Source organism: Anopheles coustani, chromosome 2 (assembly GCF_943734705.1).
Source record: "Anopheles coustani chromosome 2, idAnoCousDA_361_x.2, whole genome shotgun sequence".
NCBI classification, from domain to species: domain Eukaryota; kingdom Metazoa; phylum Arthropoda; class Insecta; order Diptera; family Culicidae; genus Anopheles; species Anopheles coustani.
In genome coordinates, this window is record NC_071289.1 from 5,317,015 (window position 1) to 5,333,768 (window position 16,754).

Consider the following 16,754-nt stretch of genomic DNA (forward strand, 5'->3'; position numbering starts at 1 on the left):
GGTGGCCCTTGACACAAAGGCCGGGCAGCCAGCGTCCGTTCGTTGTTTATTTTCCGTGCTCGAAAAGGACAAGAAAAGAAGCGACGACATAGAGGTGGAGGCGCGGAAAAGTTTATGTTGAGTATCGACACGTTTTTCCCGTTCGCTGGTGTGACCTCACCCTCTCATCCCCAACTCCCCTACGATCACCCTCACCCTCGCAGTATTATCGCATTGATTTTCGTAAGTTTTCCGCTTTGAAATATTACATTTCAACTCGACTCCGGGGGTGCGCCATTTCTTTTTTATCTTTTTTGCCATTTTTGTGGTTTAGAAAAGACATTCACACACACACACACACAATTGAGTCGATGGACAAGGGCAAAGTGGAAAAGAAAACTTACGACAACGCGAGAAACGATCGAGTGTCAGGCGTCGAAATTTGTACGAAATCGATTCGTATTGAACCAACTGCACTTTTTGGCACGGGGTGGTGGAGTGGTTGGAAAAACGACTCTGGAGGAAAAAGTCATTTTTCTTAACCGCATACCTCTTCCCGCCCCCCTTCGGGCTGTTGGCCCCGGTCGAGTGAATGATGTATTGCGATGCCGATGGCGCTGACGGTCGTCGGGTTGGTCGGTGTTTTTTCATTCGGCAATCGTTCGCAGGTGCAGCCGAAAGTTTTCCCAAAAGAGAAAGTGCATGTAATTGAATGCCACCCTCGCTCGGCTCGTCGTGGCACATACGTTTCGGGAAAACTCTGGAGGATCTGTTGGCGTTCCGGTTAGGAATGGTCTGAGGGCAATGAGATGGCATCGAGTAAATTTAATACTTTTAATAGACTGAGTGTGTGTATGTGTTTGCTTCAGTTGACAGGGGGGTCCGGGAAAACCGGACCATATGTGCTCGCCGAACGTGTCCTGATGACTTTGCATTATCAATATTATTTTTCCATAAGTGTTTTTTCCCCTTCCTTCGCTTTAAGAGGATTGATTTTAGGGAGGTTCCGAAAGAATAATGTTTTTTTTCCGGACACTGGGTACTTCCATTTTGTGTATTTGCTATCAAAAGTATGTGGAGTGGAATAAATTCATCTCAACTTCGTTACAATAATAGAGCGGTTGACAGGGAAGAACTTTTGTCATGCTGATGCGTAATTCTCAACCACTATCTTAAACATTCTGTCAAATACTTGCACAATTACGCAGCGGAAAGAAAACTCCATGCAATAAAGGAAAAAATGAAATGGAAATGGAAACGTTCGAAACGGTAATCCGCACGACGGTTCGCTAAACGGCAAATGGCACTCGTCATGGCCGCGGTTCGATGCACCGCCGCTTCCGGAATTGAAAGGGGGCTCCTTCCGATGCCGAAACGACACGTGTCAAACTTTCGACACTGATTGACATAACCTCTTCCTTTTTTTTCGTTTCGTTGGTTTGCGGCCAGGCCTGGCGTGTGTGTGTTTTTGCTGCAAAATGCGGCTTGTCATCGGCGCATGTTGAAAGGTTTTCAGTTATCGGAGCTGTTCGTTTTTTTACGGTTACAATTTTCTTTATGGTTGTAACAACGGCTACAGGAAATAGGTTCAATGGAAACGCGTTGGAATAAAAGTAGATAACATGTTCTGCGACGCAGTTTACAGACTGATAAGGCATTAAAATGTGTTTGTAAAATAGAAAAAGAAAAGCAAAAACTAATTCTAAATAATATTCAACAGACTATATTCAACTTCCCTTTGATGCTTGCCTAGAATTGGATATAAATACTCTCTTAAGACCAGTTCGGTAGTAAAGCGCCTGTCGGATTGTCGTCATTCTGACATGGCCGCTTTGTGCTGCTTCCGGCACCCGTTTGGCACTCGATAGACCCATGTTAGCTTCTACTTCCGGCCGAAAGAAGTCTCCCAGTCTTCCCCAACTAAAATCGCCGTAAGAAATGCGTGTTGCTTAAATTATTGTAGCTGAGCTGTAATTGATACCAATTGCCTCCAGCGCGTCGGAGTTGGACCTGATTGACACGTTCGTTTCAAAGAGAACCCAAAATCGTTGGGATATTCGGGGGCTCATCCGGGGTCTTTTGTGTTTTTTTTCGGACATCACGCGCTGATAATTTAGTTCCATTCCCGCCTTTGCCCTGTCAGAGTCTAATCCCTTTCGTGGTTGACAGATCGAGCTGGCGGGCCGTGCTATCAAGCGTTTCCCTTTCGCTCCCGGTTCAGCACTTCGTACAGCGAGAAACACATGTTGCGCCTGTCAAAAAGGGTCGCTCAATCAGACGAGGCGAACAAAAAAAAAAAAAAAAACACGGCCTCAACCGTTGCGTTACGAACATCTTCTCCACGACACGGGTTTGTTGCCTCGCAATGAGAAGGTGTCACCCCTTGACGCTATCGGTGGAACCTACCGCGCAGATGACGCGGGTTCCTCCCGACACTTTCGTTGGATGTTGGGTCGGGTTTTTGGAAGCCTAATTTGTTTCTTTTATCTCCGTAATCTGACAGCTTTTGACCACTTTCCATCGTAAACACACACACACGACAAGTGAAGCCGGTCATTTCCTTCGACATGCACACCGTTTACATGTTCACCCAGATGAGTTGGCTTGTTGTTACTTTCCTTCGTCTTCTTTAATTATGCCCTTTTTCGAGCAGGCAATCGATTATTCCACTTGACTCGCGGTCCTTCTACAGGTACGTCAGGAAATCGATGCCAATCAAACGAAATCTGTTGCGCGATAAGGGTTTTCTTGCCCCTTCCCGAAAACCCCTGAACCAGCTTATCGCCACCGAAATACGGCGGAATGATCGATGTTTCCGTCGCTCAAATGTTGTGGCCACACGTTTATTTATGTTTTCTCTTCCACACGTTGCATTCTGATGATGGGTCTACGGTTTTCTTAACGGTCTTTTGATTACGATTGCATCACTTGCGTTGCACGAAACTATTGTGGACGTTATCGAAAAACTGGAACCTAGTTTCGTGCCTTTAGGTGTGTTGTGCTCCAAATCATTGGAAACAATTGACAGCTCGAGGAGGGTGTTTCGATTGATTGGTTTTTAATTTATTGTTGAAGTTAATGTAACTAAACTGAATATTTTTTGAAGAGTTGAATTTAATGATAAATTTTTGAATACTATATTGTTCGTACTTTAATGCGGAACTGTGTACAGCTAATTCCTCCTCCATGATTTCCCCCTAACCGCCCTTCCAAAGCGAGTGCCTTTTCTTTTTTTTCTTTATTAAATCATCTCAAATGGCCTTTGACATTTGATCATGCTCGGGGGCCGAAAATTACCCTGCAGGAGAAACCGAGTCGAGTCGAGTGCAGAATTACCGGCACCAACACTTCGTTAAGTGATTTTTCACTTTGCCACGCCTCACACGCCGAGGCTCCCCCCCGGTGGAGCGGTGGAAAACGGGCAGTAAACAGCCGCATCCCGCCTCCGGGAAACATTATGTTGCCGCTCGTCACGAGCGGGCGAAATTTATCTTAATAGAAAATCAGCATACTGCCGACGATGGTGCCAGTACGAGGACGAATGAAGGGAGAGGGGAGGGTTGATGGTCCTGACGGGGACGGTGGCGCGGTGGTGGCGGCTGTCGATAACGATGGTACCGGGCGCGCGCGCTATCGAACGTCAACGATCGGGCGGATGCCACGAATAATTAGCATAATTTAATCATTCTATCATTAAAATTGCTTACGAAATTCCACGGCCCAAAAATGAGGCTGATATAGTCTTTTTTTCTCCTTGCTTTTCTCTGGTGTATCTTTTTTTTTTTTTTGAAGCACGACGCGAAGGAACGCACGGTGTGTATTCCTCCCTTATTCCAAAAATCTCCGTCCGGGAAATGCGTTGTATGAGACCGTGCCACTTTCTCCTCCCCGCACTCAGTTTTTGGGAGGCCACATCGGGTGGGATCTTGTTTGATGTTGGTTCTTTTTATTTTTCTCCCCCTTCCCTGTCTCGGTTGGAGGATGCGGTAGATGGCCAAAAAATGGAACCGCCCGATGTAACGCTCGCTTGGGTTTGCAAGGCCAACCGAGGTCCTTTGAAGCGTCCCGAACCCCAGAGGAACGACGTATTTTCATAAGCTTTCGGAGGGGGGCTTCCGCGGGGTGGATGGGGAGCAAGATATGTTCCTGACGTGCTTAGCGATTTTCCGCGTCGGCAACAAGCGGGTGTTGTTGTTGTGCTGAAGGTAGGCACTTTGGGGACATTCGACACGGTGTGGTGGCATGGAAATAGGAAGCTAAAATATGCTTTATCAATTTTTCACAGGATCCATTTTCCGCGAAGGATCGGATCCAGGGCTTTGGTGTGTTGACGCACACACGCCGACGGAGGCTTTTTTGAAGTGGTCTGGATGGATGAGACTGGCTCTCTTTTGTCATTGCGTTGTTTCACATCATGGAAGCGGAGAAAAGAAAGCAAAACGAAAAAGCGGACTACCAGGACGAAAAAAAGGAGATAAATGAAAAGACAGCAGTAATCCTCCTACCGATAAATATCGCAAAAACACAGCACGCAGGTATCAACTGTACGGGAAAGCAACAAGCTGGCACCATTCTTGAAGAACAAAACCCGACATTGTTGCGCTTCCGACAAGGATCAGTGACGTCTGGCTGCTCACTAAGCTTAAGAAGCCCGCTGTACGCTCTGCTGTACGGTTTATCATTCATAACACATAATCAATATCAGCACCAGCATCGTGCCGGGTGAATGCGATGATTATGTTGTTTTGTGTGAGCGTCACCGAGCTTCGGAACGCCTCGCATGACATGTGGATTAATCGAGGATTTTCTTGGAGTTATTTCTTGGAGGTTCCTGTTTGGAGGAGGATCAGATAGCCTGACCTAAAATAGCATGAACAAAAACCGGAAAAACGGTTTTCGCCACAGCTGATACATGGCATCGTTCTGGTGTTATTCTAGAAATTGGTATTTCGTTGGAAAAACAACCCGACATGTAAGAACGTTTCGAAGGAGAAAAGAAACGATTTCCTCTCGCAGCGCAATTCAGTACAAAGCACCTTTTTGCAGCGCGTTGTAAACATGGCCGCCAATTTCCTGCCATGATGCGTGTTAAAGCTCGCCGTTTTTTTTTCCTTCTCCGCGCTTCAGGTGCTCGTTTACTGAAACGAAACGCCATAATCTTTCTACACGGATGTGGCGTGTAGCCCCGTTTGTATGAAGCCGTTCGTTTCAAGTAAATCGGTTTGCGAGAAGCAAAAGAAGGGGAGAGTAATGTTGGATATTTGTAGGCATAGTACTTCCGGGTTGCGAGTAAAACATGTGGTCGGTTGCCAAAATTTAGCTTTGCTTCTATTTTCAAAATCGTAGCGAGATTTGAGATCCTATGATGAGAAAATTGCTAAATATTCGTTAAAAGAATCGTTTTGTGTTTAAAATATTTCCTGTACTCTAGATTTATGTTCTTTCGCCCCACTGTAATGGAGTATAATGAGGGATAATTATAAAAGTTTGAAAAAAAAACCTAAGATAGAAATTTGTCGAACCTTTTTTTTATTCAACAAAAGATGAAAATTCATTCGATTTCTTCCATCCCTCTGTCGAGTTAGTTCGTAAGGTATGCGTCAAGAAACATCATACCCATGTGAACAGCTCAAACGATGGTCGTAAAACCGACCACAACGACGTGTTTCCTCTGCCCTTAAGCGGAATGTATCGAAGCTGTATGGGAACCGATGCTGGCGGTGTGACATTCTCCAATTCTAGTATTACACCTCATTTCTGGCGTGACTACGAGCATAACATTTCGTGGATGCAGCAATAATGGACCACCGAGGGCGAAAAGGAATTTTCCTATTCGTTTTGGTTGTTGTTCGTTTGGGTTTTCACAACATGCATGGTCAATTCTGAACATATTAGGTTCACCTTTGGCTTGTTTTGTGCAATTTAATCTTGAAGATAGTTTGATGAATAAATGCCATAAACAGTTCATTGGAAAATGTAAACAAATTCCAGTGAATTGGTCAAAAATTCCTTAGTGATGCACTCACATTGTTAACTATGTTAGAACTCAGGAAAAAAATGTATGCGAGTATAAAGTTGAAAATTCGATCTAAATGGAAGCTGAAGAAGCTCATTCGCTCAATTGCTCACCTAAAGAAATCGAGCACAGTCGAATTCAGATAAACGACTCCCTGAAGCACTGAGTATAGCTATGGACGTTCGTACCGGATTCGGAACCGTGCTGAGGTGTGCTTTACGCTACCCTTTCATTCCGCAAACCAAGATTGCTTTTCGCCAAAAATAAATGATCTGCGAGCCGAGAAATGAAGCCAACTTTTCTCCCTCGATGGGCTCAATCTCTCGCCGCAATGATCTGCCGACGTTCGTTTCATCTCGTGCTCAAGTTGCTCCTTCTTCGTGGTGGTGCTTGGCTCCTTTCTGCTGCTTCCCACGGCAGTGTCACGGATATGAATCCGGAAATTTGGAAACTTCGCTTTCGCTATCCCTTTTGGTCCATTATCCACCGCTGCTCTACCGGTCTCCTTCACGTCACTCACAAACTGGGGCGGGTTGAGGGCTTTCCTTCGGCTCAAAGTCAAATCCTGATAGACAATATTCTACCGGCCATAGGCCCTGTGTGGCTGCAGTGCCATAGATTAGCTTTCCTGCAACCACCAATACACTCGGAGCGCGCTGGGGAAGTATTTTGCATTCCGGTTCGTCTGTTTGCCTTCCAAGGTAATCTAGTGGTTAGTCATTTTGCTCTTTTCGGCATAGTCCTTGTTCTGTTTCCTCGCGGGGAAAATCTCTCCCTTGGCGCAAGATTCACTTTGATGTCGATGCAATTTCCTTTTCGGGCGGGGGTGCAGAAACCTCACGAAACACGCCCGGGAATTGGAGTTGAAACTGAGTGGCCGACCGGGCCTTTGTTGGCTCACTTTTCGTTGGTGGAAATTTCGGTATTTGCGATGAACTTTACCCTGCAGTATCTCGAAAAAGCAATGAGACTTTTCACCGGTACCTGACGACATGGTTGCATTACACTTCGGTGTGAATGCTACCGTAAATTTGACACGAGAATGATTGAGTTTTCGATTGTTTTTCACACTATCCCGACAGGTACGCAATATTTTTGCGATGAATTTAAGAAGATACTGTTTACTTGATTTTTTCTTTTCTTATTTCCGATTTATTTAAGTTTAAAACTATTTGAGAAAAATTCGATTTACATCCTCATTAGGTTATTTTACGACCTGTTTGTGAGACGAAAAATTGTGTTTTGTTTGACAGACACATGTCGTAAAACAATTTAATTATTTGTGTCTATCTTTAAGTCTTCTCCGAAGCACTTTCAATCTTTTAATCTAGATATGTGTCATGGAGCTTTGTCTCTAAAGGTAGGAAAAGGTGGCGTGTGACAGCACAATTACGTTGTTTTGTACGTTAACACGAGAGAAATAAATTGAATGTTAGCTAAACGATGCTGCCCATCTTCAAGCTAGTGGTAGCTAAACATCGTTCCCGATATGTTCATTCATTTCTCAACTTATTCGTGGCCGATGCGTTGGTGGCATTGAGAAAGCTTCGCCGAAAAACCCGTGGGAAATCCCTCACGCACTCGAGTCCGTTGATGAAACGAAGCGAATGAAAGATGCTGAACAACATGGTGACACAATCTTAACGCACGAAGATGAATTTGTACAGGAAACACAATAATCCACACGGACACGTCGTGGATGTGCTAAAATCGAATCGAAAATCATCAACCCTCGTGTGGGAGGTGTTGGTTAACGTGTGTGACACCACCCAAACACCCACCCACCTGTGTAGGGGTGCAACGATTTTTTCCTCGTAACATCGAATCGGAACGGCCTCTGGCGTTGCATGTTCGGGCCTTTCGTATCACCCCTGGGAAGAAAACTGTTAATCTACAAAAAAAGAAGAAAAAAAGCAATCTAACTCATCTCGGCCGCTGGTTCTCGGGAAGGGACGACGAGGCGGTGAGGCGCCACAATAAAACAAGGGCGACAATAATGGTGCCGAACGCGGGTGGCTCGGGCTGGAATTATCCGCACGTTGCCTTACGGCTCGCTGCGTGACAGACATGTTAATTTAATTAGCTTACTTTCACTTGTCACACACTCGCCCCAGAGATGAAGATAATACACTCGCGTCGCCCGACCCGGTCGTCGGAAAAATGTGGCCCCCTTTGCTTGATGAGAAACTTCCTCTCTCCGTGTGGAGGAGGATCGCTCGGAGGAACCGGAGCCGGCACGAGATGATGTTTTTGTAAATGATATGAAACGATGCGATCCGAACGAGAGGAAGGGACACGTTCGAAGGGGTTTCATTGGTACGTGTGTGAAGACACACACGCACACCGATACGCTGGAGAGATCCGCTTCTTGCGATAAGGCAAGCATAAGCAGAGATACACACCCGTGACGTGATGTGATGTCCTTTGATGGCGGCAAAAAGGTTTCGCAAGAAGACTGTTGCCTTCTCTTCTCGGGTTGAGCGACCTACGCGAGGGGGTTCGAGGGGAGGTGGTTTGATTGGTGGGATCAGTATTATATACGGTCACTGATTGTGACGGTTACCACGCGTCAAGACCACGCAGACATGTACAAAAAAAAAGGATACGCAAAGGTTAAGGGCTCGATATGTTCGCATCGTTCGTTCGTTCCATCGGCTTCGGTTTCGGTTCGGTTTCGTGCTGGTGCTGAAGCAACAAGCGGGATATTAAACCATTCGCCGTCGGTGGCAACGTCCCCGGCATGGGAAGAGCGTACACCCGTCATACGTCTCCGTCTCGAGCACGAGCAGCATCTGGAGCGGAGTGGACTGATTACTGATCCTTTTTCGCAGATAAGCAGATGGATGATGATTTTCTGTTTTCCACGGTCTAGTGTTTTTCTTGTCGTCTCATGGCGAGTGTGTGGGGAGGGGGAGGATTTCGGCAGGGAAAAAAGGGGTTACCGAGCAAGGGGGCGGGAATTTATTAACCCGGGATTTATGACCCTACAAATGGCAGTTCTTTTTTCCGCTTCACCGGCCTTTTTCGGTGTGGCGCGCGATCCGAGATCCTTATCGTAATGATGAATGAATGAGGTCACACAGGACAAAGTTCGGTGTTTTTGGCACATCGTGCCACGCGGACTCAAGGGTGGATGGAGGAAAATTGAAATGGAGGGAGGCGAAAAGCTTAATCGAAAATAGGAGTGAGGAAAAAATTGCTTAAAATTGTATCGATTATGAAAAAGTGATGGCCTGACAGTGTCGTAAAAACACACAAAAGGAGATTGAATTGGATCCTAAAGTGTATTGTTGTGAATAAATTTTAACGAGTTTGTAATCAATTCTGGATTCTTTTTCATCGTCATTTGTTAGGATTAAAATTTGGTTACATTTAGCGTGTAGTTGTACCAAGTTACATTAGTTTATCTGTTTATTTTGATTTGTTTAACTATTATTTTGTTCTCTTTAGTCTATGTAACATAACGGTTTGAAAAGATACTGTTCTAGGTATGGTCCTGCAGGTGTGACATAGTTCTGGCGGTTAATTAAACCACCACCCGGACGACATGCTTCGTGGAGTGGAAAACGAACCCGCAAATCAACTCAATCATCGATGGGAATCATCAAATAAATAGTTTTAGCTCTCCGATGGACACGCATGTTTGGACGTGGCTTGGTCGTGGTTTTCCCCTTCTGTCTCATCAAACTTCTCATTAGTCGAGGTTGTTTGATTCGTTTGACATCAAAATATGGTCACTAGGTGCCAAATAAGTGTGACACAGCTAATCTGTATTGTAAGCAATAGTTCGAAAATAATTTCATATCACATACGAAATCGAAAATATTCAATTGAAAAATAATCCATTATAACACCGCACATAAAAGACTTTCATTAAAGATACCAACATGGAATTCTACTAAACAACATCACACTCGGAAAGTGGTAATATGATTAGGTGTAACGCTAGCAAAACCACTGCTGCCGGGGTCTGGTTCTCTGCAAGGATCATCGAATAAATATATTGGTTCTCCCTCCCCACTGGGTGACTTAATTAAAATCTGAACGCTCACCACAAATGCTTTTATGTGCAGTTCCGTCCGCTTACCACCGGGTGTCCGGAAAAGCATCCCCTCCCTTCCAGGCGTGTCCCAAAATGTGTGCTGGCCAAAAGTTGGTTTCCAGATTTTGGGTTGAGGCGAAACCCGAGAACCTCACTCGGTACAGATAGCGATCACTGCTGGATACCCTCCAAAGGATCCACCGTGGTGTGTGTGGCTTGATTGGTGATTGGATTGGCCCGGTCGATAGTTTTGACTTTTCGTCGTTTAGGAGCAGGGAGGGTGGGGTGGGATGGATTTGCTAGTTTTTATGGTGCCATCTGGAACATATTCCGATCATTAACCGACCGTGGATGTTAAGTTCCGTGCGAAACTTTGCGCACGATAATGAGGGTTTCGTGTTATCGTATAGATCGATATCTGCCATTTGTTCATGGGAAACATTTAACGACAGTTCCATTACGCAAATACACAAACCAGACACGCAATTCAATTGGACTCGACGAAAATGTGTTAAATTAACTTTATTTTCCTGTTGTTTTTGTTCAAAAGAAATATGAGGTATTGAATCTTTTTTTTCAGTCTCCTTTTATCACAAATATTTGCACCCTTTCTTCTATGTTAATTTTAATATAGCAGAAACATAAATTGACATTTTCATTACCACACGCAGCTTGCGCTCAAAGGGGAGAGTGAGTAAATAATTTTCCGGCTTTGAAGCGAACGATTTTTCACAAGATTACACATCACGCCGTCGTCCATCCGTCCGTGCGTCCGTTCGTCTGTTGATGACTAAATAATTGTAGTTCAGTGCAAACGTTTGCGTAACTCCTTTTGATCCGCCCTGTTCTACCACCCCTTTTTAGGATTTTCCCGAGCGTACACCAGACCCTTTTCTTGATTTTCCCTGCGCCCGGGAGTTACGGTAAAAAGTGGCAACATTTCTGTGGGATGTATTCTGGCTTTTCTCTTGGTTTTTCTACCGCGAAAGAATTCAATTGTCATTGGAATATTACTTTTTATAGCCCTGTTGCTTGTTCGTGAGGGAAAGTACATTTGCGTTGGGCGCAATCCGGTACTTTCTTTTCCCGATCTTCACCGGGAAAAAATACCGAAATGAAATCCCTTCCGGGGAAAATTGGCGTCGGCTTCTGTTTCGGGATTCATCTTCGCTCCCTTCGTTTCGAACACATCTTGGTTCCCACACACTCCTACCGTTATTTTTTTTTTTTGGTTTGAAAGTAACAACAACCCCTGGTGGAAAGGCGCGTGTTTTTTCCGGCAAGTAGGCCCTCCACCCACCCATTGAGTCCCATTTCCCGCCCCCTGTTCCGTGTCATGCACTGGCGATTTTTGAATGGGGGGTGGAATAAAATTAAATCTGCATCAGCATCGGCTCAGATTCGCTGGTTTCGTACTGTTAAACACTTTAACACACCACCGGGAGCATCGGTAAGTTCACCACCGTTATTTTCCTTACCGTCGTCTCGTAACCATGGGAAAAGTAAAAGTTCTGATTGCTTTTTCTCCCCTCGGAAAGGAACAGGGAAAAGCTGAGAGTAAAAAACCGCTTTGGGGATGGTGGGATGCGTGAATGGGGAAAGAGGAGATAGGGGGGAAGGGGCGTCGTAAATGGCCCGCGGGAGGCAAACATATATATTAGCATTCAATGACAGTAATTTGTTTTGGATTATAATTACGTTTTAAAGCAGCGGCAAATGAAAAACTGCTACCATGACTACGTAAATATCGTCCTTGACGTGTATTGGTCGCTTGAGGACATCCACCGAGGGTATATTTACACTCCTAGGCAAATTGAATCTGAAAATAAAGATGTTGAATTCGAGGTCGTTTGATTTGTTTTACTTCAATGAACCTGTCTGGCAATCAAATTGTCATAAGACTGTTTACTTCTCCAACATGATTTGTGATATTAAAATTTAAAACTTCATGGTTTCATTCAAGTCCTTCGATATTATTTTTATTGTTTAAGGATCTTATCGATGTGTGTGTGTGTGTGTGTCTTTAGTAGCACTCCGATCGATAGTCCACAGTATGGCAGTTTAGCCTTGCGCGAACATATTCCGTAGTATCCTTCGGTAATCCTTCATCTTTATGCGCCGCTCTTTGGGGGTACATGCCAAATCCCTGCAATCCTTGCCCTAATCCTCTCGACAGTGTGTTTGTGTTTGTGTGTGTGTTTATCCGAGCCAGGGCCTCACGGTTGGTGTTTACGGTGCAGTGGGCATGTAAATTTTTTGCCCTCCCCCAACGACCGCCCCCTGGGAGGATCCTCTGACGTTCTTTTAGTTGATCCTTCTTTATACCTAAACATATACATGAAAACACTAAGAATAAAGGATGGCAAACGGGGGGGGTTAACGAAGGTGGACCAAAACGGGTGCCCCCCCCCCTCCCGGTGTTGGACCTTGGGAACAGCAGAATCTCGGCGCAAAAGTGTCCTTGTAGCGTTTTCTTTACTCAACAGGCGTCTCTTTTGCGCTCACGCGTCCTTTTTCCTTTTGCAACGCAGCCTAAGCAGGGTGAAGAAAAATCTGGTCTTCGGGTTTAGGGAAACGCTGGGAAAGGTTTTCCCAGTGCGAGCAAGGGCAGGCACAGTGACGTGACTTTTCCATTAACGCCAGGAGGGGGGGCGGGTGTGGTTTCAGTGTATATGTGTGCCCATTTGTGTGTGTTTGTTACCCTGAGTCCGCTGGGAGCGGTAAGGATTTTCTTCCCCTCGAAGTGTGTGGGCTTTTCCTTTCGAGTTCGAACCATGGCACCTCGAGCGCACTGAAAAACCGCAAGCAGGAAAAGTAAATTTTGTTTTGATGTTGTGTCGTTTGTTGTTTTCATTGGTTTGCTCTATTCTCTTTCCCTCTCTTACTTCCACTCTTGCTTTTCTTTGTGACCTGTTTTTACGTTCTCTCTGGTGCGTACCACTTATTTATGCGACTTTAATACCTTTGCGTCTCGCCGGCATCCTTTAGGTGCTGGCCGATGTTAGATGATGGCCTGAAAGCCTCATTTTTGAAGCCTAGCAACACCCGGTCTCGGTGGAATTAAGCATATGGAGATATTTTGATAATGTGTTTGTACGTGCGTGCGTGTGTATGCGCCATTTTATCGACTCGCTCGGCATCGGAAAAGGATTCAGAAGAAAAGTGTGTAGTCGGCCGAGGGGTACCTCCCATTCATGAAGTCAACTCAACTCATTTACGGTTACGCATCCTTGGAGTCTAATAGGTGGCGTAATGCCCGACGAGATGCTGCTCGTGGGTTTGTGGTGGGTTTTCCTCTCCTCTTAAGGGGTTCCTACTCTCCAAAGGAGGTTACGGGATGTCATGGTGAAGATCGTTAGGTGGCCAAGAGGCTTCTTGAAATATTCATAGCTAGCGGTAATTGGACGTCGTGCATTCTTATTCACCTGTCCTATTTATTGCTACAAACATTATTCGGTGATTTAATCCTTATTCTCCACTTCCTTTGTTTTCATTGGACGTTAGAATCTTATATTCTGCTTTGACACTTTTGTTATTTCGTACCAGTTTATTTCAAGTGTGTTTTTCACACCTCTTTCATGGCAAGGCGCTTCTCTCTGCTTGCATAACTGTGCTTTTTTAATGACATGAACTCTTCACTTTGTTACCTTGCGTTGAAAAGTATGCAGTTGCATCCATCCCTTGACGTAATTAAACCCGTGTTACGTAAGGCTCCCTTGTGCCATAGAACAGTGTGTTCTGCAGGTGATTCACCACGCAAATTAACCAGCCAGTCAGAATCTAAATAGGGAAAGGAAAACCCTCACCCGTGGTGTATGGTTGCCGGATGAGAAACGATGACGTTCTGTTACAAAGCTAGCGACGGCGGACAGGAACGATGCCATGCATCGACGTGTTGCTTTTTCGGTGCCGAGGAATAGTTGTTAAGTCAGCTACATCCGGGGTCGGGGATAACGTCCATCCGAAAGGCAACGTACGACCGAAAGCAGTGGCCCCTTTGGGTTGACGTGTTCCACCCACTTCGCGCTACCGAGCGAGTTGTGTTTGGCTTGCCGAAGAAATAACCAGCGGCAATTAAGTAGTTTGTTCTCTAATTTAAATTTCTTGTGCAGTGCTGTGCACGAGCAAATTCTTGGTGAGTGCTCGAAAACACCAAACACGCCAAGGCAAGTGTTGAGTTAATGAATTTGTACTTGTGTGTTTGCACCAGTGGCCTGTATGTGTGTCTGTGGAAACGGAAGCTTGGGCACGTTTCCGCCGTTAACCGACGGCTTTTGTAAGCGTCCGATGGTGAAGCCCCGACACGGGCACTCATTATTCTGGGCAATTTCGGAACCCAGCAGCGTCGGCAAGCAACAGTGTCACCCATCACCGGGGCGTTGTTTGACGTAACAATTTGCACCAAAGGTTGACATGCGTGGCGGAAGGTCGGTGGCAGAAGCTCTGATGGATAAAGCGCCGCTAAATGCTGCACCGACGTCACTCGGGAACCGTCCATGTCTTATCGTGCCCCGGGAAAGCGTTACATAATATTTACTCACCCGAAGCGGATGGCACGGTGGCGCTTTCCCGGGGCACGACTTTACGGCGAGAAAAGTTGTGCATCTTCACTATCCTTACGGTGGTGGGCCGAACTTTGAAGACATATTGACGGTCCGTTTGGATGCTGCTGTTGTGGGATTAAAAGTTGTCGCCCCTGTGGTCCTGCATTGGGTTCTTCCTGACGTGCGGAACTCCCGGCTGTCCCTTCTTGTGTTCTCCTCCCTCCCTTCGAAAGTGGTCGCTTCCGAAGTCGATAAGGCAGACACACGACCATCAGCACGTTCGGGGGGTGCTTTTTTGGACCCGGCATACGCTTAATGCCGGCCCATCAGAACCCGCTTGCCAAGGAACCAAGCCGGCTCGCAATGAAGCGGAGCACAACTTTTTAATCACTTGAGCAAGCAGCACCAACTCTCACCTTCGGAGAGCGTGTGTTTTCTTTTGGCATAATTTAATTTTCGGTCCCACCATTAACTCTCCGAGCTCGTGGCACGAATTGATGATGTTGTCTTAACGTAGTGGTTGCGTTTTGCCGAGCCGGTACGTGTCATATCTGCAGTAGTTCACCGACGATCATCTTCGGATCGGATGAGGCGGATTTTGCAAACGAAACGGTTTCCTCAGAACATTGCATTATCAAAAACCACACTTGGGTTTTCCAATTACAATCCCCAATATCTGATTGTTGTGTTTTCAATTCTCATGTTTGTCAATATCTGTAATCTTTAATAACGTTTTTATTCTTTCTCTTCTACTTACAGGTAAGATCTTCAAACAGAACAGCTCGATGGAATTAAATCCTTACGTTTATTGGTGATAAGAAAAGGTAGTACTTATAAGACATAACATTATCTGGAACCAAAGGGCGATGAAACCATAACTTAATGTTTTTAAACAACTCAATTTCGCATATCATGTTTTGTAATGGTGTTTTTAAGGCTATGCAGTGCTGTTTTATAACGGCATTCCCGTAATCCACCTTCTCCATTGAAGTAATATTTTGCTCCCAAAATCTATCACTTTGTCTAGAAAACCCATCGCCTAATGTAACGCTCTCCGCCCTGCCAAGGAGGCAGATTTCCTATTGTGCGCCAAGATTAGGCTTACCGCCATCGCCATCCCTACCCGCCATATCTCATCGGACGGATCGCTTTCTGTCGGCTTACGATTTCGCTGTGTTTTGTTTTCCTTGATCGCACACAATCAAGCGGGAAACAAACTCCTCTTGCCCCTCGGTGTGGACATCTTCGTAATGCGGAGGACGGTCGAACCGAACCACCTTCCAATTGTTCCTTTTGGGCACGGGGTGGCACGGATTTGTGGCTTCGGTTTGTTCGGCGTTCCACATAAATATAGATTTCGGTGCTGAAATGGCGACTATTTCCGCCCCGGAGCGACACTTGGGGCGGACTGGCCCTCCTGAGGAGGACAATCCGGCGTAAAAAAGGGGAAGCTAAGAAATCTTTTGCGCCACAAAAGACCTCTTCTGCTGGGGACACACACACACGCACGCACACATACACGCCCTAACACACAAGCGTGCCACAAAAGCGACGGCAGTAAAGCAGATTATAAATATCGTTTATCTAAACGAAATATTAATGGACTCTCCGGCAATGGGTTGGCTCGAGGTTGGCCACGCGGTGAGTTTTATGTTACACCACCCCGCGCAGATAGCCCCCCCTCCCCCACCTCTTTTACTGCAGAAGGCAACAATTTCCTTTGTTGTGTTGCGTTTTAGTCCGGACGGTTTCGGTGGAGCTGGAACTCCTCGCAGCAATAACCGAACTGTCTCACGATGTGGCACGAAAACCACGACCCCCGTTCCAAACCACGTCAACCCTCCCCCTCCCTCCCCCCGGTGGGAACTTTGTCACTTGGTGTTTCGAACCGGGTCGTTCGATTTCCCGCTCGTGGACTTCCATTTGTGGCGTGTACCGTGTCGTGTAACGGGCGGAGAAGTTTTAGTTTCCTTCTTTTCTCCGTTTTCCGTCCATAGTCCTTCGTGAACTATGCGGGATTTTGTAGGAAGAAGGTGCTTCCGCCGGAAGAGCCGGAGAGGCGCCACCGCGGTGAGCCGAAGTTTGATCGATTTTTCCGATAAAATGCGCGCACGCGGGAGGAACAAAAAAAAACAAGAGGAACAAATGCAAAAGACACATTCTTGGGGGAAAG